Below are 7,500 nucleotides of genomic sequence, written 5' to 3' on the forward strand. Positions count from 1 at the left end.
ACTATCGCTTGACAACCGATGTTGGTGTGTATACGCCCCCGTACCTTAGCGGTTCGGTATACGAGAGTGATAGAACTAGGCTTAGAAAGAATAAGTCCTAGGGTCGATTTATTCGACTAAAAGCGGTGCTCTAGCATTGCCGCAGTCAAATGACAGAAATAAGTAAAAGTGTGTATATATATATATATATATATATATATATATATATATATATATTATATATGTATGTATGTATGTATGTATATGTTTGTGTGTCTGTGTTTGTCTCCCACCATCACTTGACAACCGATGCTGGTGTGTTTACGTTCCGTAACCTAGCGGTTCAGCATAAGAAACCGATAGAATAAATACTATGCTTACTACGAATAAGTCCTGGGGTCGACTTGTTCGACTAAAGGCGGTGCTCCAGCATTGCCGCAGTCAAATGACAATAACATGTTAAAGAATAAACGAATGTTTATAACTGCATATGACTACAAGCGCGATTGTATGTGTGAACTAGTGCACTATTAGAAGAGGTTATCAAAATCTGTGGTGATTGGACATTATGTAAATAAAATATACTTAATTGTTGGCATGAATAGATTAAAAGAAGATAGTTATGAGAACAAAATATAATTTAATTAACGTAGTTTATATATTCAGTTCATTGTTCAGTTATTACATCATAGGAACAGTGAATTTACAACAATCCAGTCAAAACCATATCACTCAACATGGGCTACTTATTGATGACTTCAAAATTTAATCTGCACTATCGGAAATGAAACTATTTAAGGAATAGATATATTTGACAATAAATATCTTCACGCTTTTGATTATATCGCCGATATACTTCCATAGTTGTTCCCTATTTTGGCACCCGTGTTGTCTGTCGCGTTGTTACTACTTTTTATTCTCTTTTACACGTTTCAGTCATTTGATTGTGGCCGTGCTGGAGCACCGCCTTTAGTCGAAGAAATCGACCCCAGAACTTATTCTTAGTAAGCCTAGTACTTATTTTATCGGTCCTTTTTGCCGAACTGCTAGTTTCGGGGACGTAAACACACCAACATCGGTTGTCAAGCGATGGATGTGGAACAAGCACAGACACAAAGACACACACATAAGTATAAATACATATATAGACATACGACGAGCTTCTTTCAGTTTCCGTCGACCAGATCCACTCACAAGGCTTTGGTTGGCCCACGGCTACAGTGGAAGGCACTCGCCCAAGGTGCCACGCAGTGGGACTGAATCCAGAATCATATGGCTGGAGAGCAAGGTTCTTACCACACAGCCACGCCTGCACCTATGTTTTATTAAAAGACTTTCCGTTATTTCGTCTGTTTACATCAGTGGTTCTCAACCAGGGTCCATATAAGATTTTGTTATAAAAAATGTATGTGCCATAAATTGGTTATAGTTCTACAACGCACAAAATATTTTAACAGTTTTCTAATACAATTCCTAATGATGTTTAACTATAAAAATACGAAAGGATTTTTTTGTATATTTATATTGAATGGTTTTGGAGGTTCCGTAGAGTAAGAGAGGAATCAAAAGGGTCTATAGTCAAAAAATGCTCGAACCCACTGGTTTTCATCAATGAGTGAAAGTTACACCAGCTTACACATACACAAACACACCCATATCCCTCCTTCCTTCCTTCCGTCCTTTCTTTCGTTTTTTCTTTCTTTCTTTCTTTCGTATTAACAAGCTCGGTTTCGGTTTCAGTCGTACTGCGCGGCACCTTGAGTAAGCTGTTTCTACTATATCCCCGTGCCGACCGATGCCTTGTAAATGAGTTTGGTAAACGGAAACAGGGTGAAAGTCCGTTGTGTGTATGTGTGTGTGTGTGTGTGTGTGTGTGTGTGTGTGTGTGTGTGTGTGTGTGTGTGTGTGTGTGTCCCAACACTATTTGACAACCAGCGTTGATTTGTTTACGTCCCCGTAACAGCATTTCGTCGAAAACAAAGCAAAAGAATAAGCACCATACTTGAATAATCAGTCAGTTGAACCCTTCAAGGCCGTTCCTCAATATGGACACAATTCAATGAGATAAAAGCATTTTATACTTAACAACATTATATTAAATACTCTTTGATATTTACCTATCCTAATGTGGTGAGCTGGCAGAATCGTTAACACACTGGACAAGCTGCTTAGCGGCATTTTGCTCGTCTTTATGTTCTCAGCAAATTACGCCGGGCTCGATAAAATAAGTACCAGTTAAGCACTGGTGTCGATGTAATCGACTTACTTTCTCCCCCGAAATTGCTGGTTTTGTGCCAGAATTTGAAACTAATATTACCTGCCCCTTGTGTAATACTATTTTCTCTTTCATTTCTGTATTTTATCAGTTATATCTAACTCTAAGTACTTATCTGGATAGTCTGTTCTAAATTTCTGACTTCAATGTGTCTATGAAATATAATGTTCTCAGTGTTAGTAATTTTGTCTCTTACATACATTTGTTTTATCCTGCATTCTATTCATTTTAAAGCATTGGCTTGGATTTATGAATGATTTCTGGTAAGTTTTCCGACTGGAAATATATGCAAGTCATCCATATGAAAAAGAGGATTTATTATTCGTCAGATGTGTCCGTACCCATTGGTAGTTTAATTCAACAGCTTTGTAAATGTAGTCAAAACTAGGCCAGAGTACAGGCAGAGAGGATAGTGAATCTCTCTGTTGTTGTTGGCACTCCGTCGCTTACGACGTCGAGGGTTCCAGTTGATCCGATCAACGAAACAACCTGCTCATGAAATTAACGTGCAAGTGGCTGAGCACTCCACAGACATGTGTACCCTTAACGTAGTTCTCGGGGATATTCAGCATGACACAGCGTGACAAGGCTGACCCTTTGAATTAACAGGCACAACAGAAACAGGAAGTAAGAGTGAGAGAAAGTTGTGGTGAAAGAGTACAGCAGGGTTCGCCACCATCCCCTGCCGGAGCCTCGTGGAGCTTTTAGGTGTTTTCGCTCAATAAACACTCACAACGCCCGGTCTGGGAATCGAAACCGCGACCCTATGACCGCAAGTCCGCTGACCCAACCACTGGGCCATTGCGCCTCCACATGAATCTCTCTAGGTATAGAACTGATAATAATCATTTCCTCTCATAGTAATAATGTTGTTTTCTATTTTTTACCTGGTATGGTTAGTTTATTTTGTTAACATTGGGTATGTTTTTATTTACGTGGAGCATTTTTGTTATCGTAGTGTGTGTTATGCAGTCAAATGATTTTAGTAGTCATATTAGGCTATAATGAGGTTTGCTTTTTCTCTTTTTGCTGTCTTCTATAACAGCCCGGTTTAACAGTAACTGATTTTTACAACCACTCTTTTCAGCACTTTTTTCTATTCCCTTGGAAATATATTATTGCAACTCTAGGGGAGCAACCAGCCTGTTGTAAGAACTATTTTGCGTTGTTGGTAAGAAACTTGCCCGTAATTTTTAGAATCCCTGGTATTTTTTTTTACCTTGAGAATTAATGTTGCTTTCTTCCCTAGCAAGCATTCAGATAGTGATTCTGATCGACTTACCGTCTTATTAAATGTTATCACCATATACGCATGAATATATAGGTAAAATGATATTTCGACCAGAATGTGTGGATCTTGTCAATCTTCGGGGCTTTTCCAATTATATGCAGTTTTTTATGCGTTGGTGAATCTCTTGCTTGCTTTTATGGGTCATGCATGCAACACTATTAGTTGTTTTTTTTGGGGGGGGGGGGCGGGGGGGGGTTGTCTTCCATTCTAATCCAGTGTGATTTTTCTTGAGCTGAATATATTTTTTCCCATTTCCTTACAGTATGCTTGAATTCCCGTTAACATCAGCATGTCATTCGGTACTATAGACCTTTTTTTAATATCCATGCAAAATCTTTTGGTGTTTAATTCAAATACCGAATTCTCCTTAAAAAAGTACACACGTTTTTCAAGGCATCTGACTGCATGCATTTTTTTATGATTCACCTAAGATTTTTCATATTTTATTTACTGTATTGATTTATTTATCTATTTTGTTTCTGTGTTGTCTTCTTTTTTTATTGATATTACCCCTTTTAGTTCCATCGATCCTTTATTTACCTCATGTTAGATTCCTGCTTTTCCATTCCGTGAAGAAAGGGTTTCTTTCCCTCTTTTTCTCAAATCCATAAAATATATTTGTGTGATGGTGCTGCGGCAGATCCGTCTATATCTGGTCTTCCTCAATATTTTACTGCTGAATATATTAGACCATTCAGTTGACATCCGGGTAGTTTGTTACCACGGACAGAATTTCTTGCTGGCTCTGTTATAGTTATTTATTTATTTGTTTATTTATTTATGTTGCACTGTTATTTGTGTGTAACTTGAGCAGATGTTTACTTTAAATCTATGCTGGCCAACTTTGTTATGCTTACTTTTTCTATTTTATCTATTGTTTCTATTAAGTCATCCTCAATGTTAACGCAGAATGATCTGTTGTAATGTGTGTTTTCATTGTTTGCTGTTACGTGTGGAGTCGAGGATATATTGTAATTGTGCGTGTGCCTTCTGGATTTTAGCACTTGCTTTTGCTTGTCTTGGTTTTGAATTTGCTGCAATGCATTGTTTGCTTCTTGTGTGTGAGTCCTGTAGCGTTTTGACCACATTCTGAAGATTTATTTTCTGTATGTTCAATCATATCTGTTACATCCCAGATTTGTTGTATATGATGGAATGAGTTGTGTTAACTTCATCAATTCCAGTTTATCTCAGTCTTTTAGGTAGCATTTTGGGTATTGCACCAAGTTCACCAATTACCAAAGGAATAATTATTGTTTTGTAGTTTTCCAGTTTCTTCAGCCCTCTGGTTAGAATCTGATATTATTATTATTATTATTATTATTATTATTATTATTATTATTATTATTGTTGTTGTTGTTGTTGTTGTTGTTGTTGTTGTTGTTGTTGCTGTTGTTATTATCATCATCATGATCATCATCTTCATTAAACTTTATATTAATTAATTAATTTTTTTTGTCATTAGTTCAAATCCCGCCAAAATCAACTTCACTTTCATCCTTCTGGGAGCGATAAAATGCAGTGCCTGTCAAGTAGATGATATTGACTAAAGCTTTCCTTTCAAAACTGCTGACGTTGTCCCTAAATTTGAATCCATCATCATCACCACCACCATGACGAACTTCTCTCCCCTCCCCCCCTCCTCCTCCTCCTCCTCCTCCTCCTCCTCCCCATCATCATCATCATCATCATCATCTTCATCATTACTATTGCTATTTGTTGGTGGTGGTGGTGCTGTTTTTCCTTGTCTGTTTCTAGTGAATTTATAGGGTCATATTGTCCCTGAATTGTCAGCACAATTCGATGGACAGTTATACTTTTAGATGGAGAAGAAGAAGAGAGAAAAAAATCAATCAATAAGGACTTACTGAAACGATATGGCTGCTTGCCATGCAGGACGTCAGGGAGAATGAAATGTCCTGGGATTGACACAAACATAAAGCCATCGATCGTGTTTTTCCCTCCCTACTCACCCCCCACATCTATACATCTACATTTATGCATCTCACCTCTTCTTTCTCTCTCTCTCTCTCTCTCTCTATGTATCTCTCCCCCTTTTTCTCTCTCTCTCTCTCTATCTATCTATATAACTATCTATCTTTCTCTCTCTCTTTATGTATATCGTTTCATCTCTCTCTTTCATGTCGTTTTTGCTTCAGTTATTGTTGCTGTTGCTGTTGTTTTTATAGTTGTTGTTGTTTCAGGCTATGAATCATGCTGCAAGTTCGTTAATTGCATACATCAACTATAACCTATTGGAAGTACCGACATTGACACTTCGCCCCCTACTCCACCTTCTGCTTACCGACACCAAAACAATACACACACAGCATGCACGCACGCACACACGCACACACACATACACACACACACACACACACACACACGCACGCACACACGCACGCACACACGCATACGCATTTCCTACTATCCCTACACACACATCTACATATACCCACATGCACATATACATAAACATATCGATAAATGCAAATACAGTACCACAAAAACGCGCTCATAGTTCATATTTCAAAATAATAACTTTTTTTCACCCGCTTCCTTAAAAAGATCTAAAGCAGGTTTAAACCGAATTAGTCTTTAATCTTTTACAAAAACAATCCGAAATGTTTTCATGTGTAGAATATCTTTGAATGTCATCATCGTCATCGTCGTCGCAGGCGGTGGAGGAGGCGGCGTCATTGTCGTCATCATTAGCAGCAACAGCATTTTATCATTATCAGCACCATCACAAACAGTATCATAACCACCTCGAAACAACAAACAACAATAACAACAATAGTTAACATAACATAACATAAACGCTAACAATAAGCAACATAAATATTAACGGAATTAAATATCTTGCACTTTTCTAACAACCAAATTATAGCAAGAGGAACTAAAAGAGAAAAACAAAACTTCAATATGGAAATATTGGAAAAAAACTTTAACGTGTTTAATGGGAAAGAACACAATTTTTCCAGGTACCAATTTACACTACGCAACAATAGTCCACACAACCCATTACCATACTAAACAACAATACATGAAGTATGCATAAGAGTACGAGGGGGTACCGAAAATAAACCGGAATTTTGCAATATTATTTTCTTCACTTAGTTTTACATGTTTACACTTTTATCGCTATCAAAGTATTCTCGATTTGAAACAATGCATCGGTCCAGACACGTTTTCCATTGTTCGGAGCAGTGCTGGAACTCTTGCGAAGTGATGCTTTTTAACACCTCCATCGTATTTTATCTTCACCTCTTCGACATCAGCAAATTCCGTAGCACCAGCTTTCGTTACCAGTGATGACCTTCGACAAAAGGTCCGGATCAACTTCCAACTATTCTTTTCAGTTCACGACACGCATTCAGCCGTGACTGATTTTGATCTCCCGTGAGCAAGTGAGGCACAAATTTTGCTGCATCTCTTTTCATTCGCAATTCTTCGCTCAAAATTCGTTGGCAGGAGCTCCAGGATACACCAGTCATATCAACAAGTCCGTCAATTGTTCGGTGACAGTCCTTCAAGGTCAGATCATGAATTTTCATGATGTTTTCATTCGCTAGGGGGTGGGGTGTCGACCATCGCCCTGAACGAAATTGGTCTTCAAGCGACAAGCAACCACTCCTAAAGCGTGAAAACCACTCGTAAACTTGTGTTTTGCTCATAGCAGTGTCATTGTAAGCTGTTTGAAGCATGACAACTGTTTCGGCCACTGTTTTCCCCGAAAGAAAACAAAATTTAATAGAAGCATGCTGTTCCTTCGTTTCAGCCATCGCAAAAATCGACGAACAAGGGAGAAGCACTGCAAAACAAAGATGCACCACGTAGCAGTACGATTTCACTGCACGATGCCGGTCGGTAGACTGATGCCTGAGGATCGCATCAAGAATACACTACACTGCACAACACTATACACAAGAATACACCACTCTACTGACCACAT

Source organism: Octopus bimaculoides, chromosome 2 (assembly GCF_046866305.1).
Source record: "Octopus bimaculoides isolate indiv1 chromosome 2, ASM4686630v1, whole genome shotgun sequence".
Taxonomy (NCBI): Eukaryota; Metazoa; Mollusca; class Cephalopoda; order Octopoda; family Octopodidae; genus Octopus; species Octopus bimaculoides.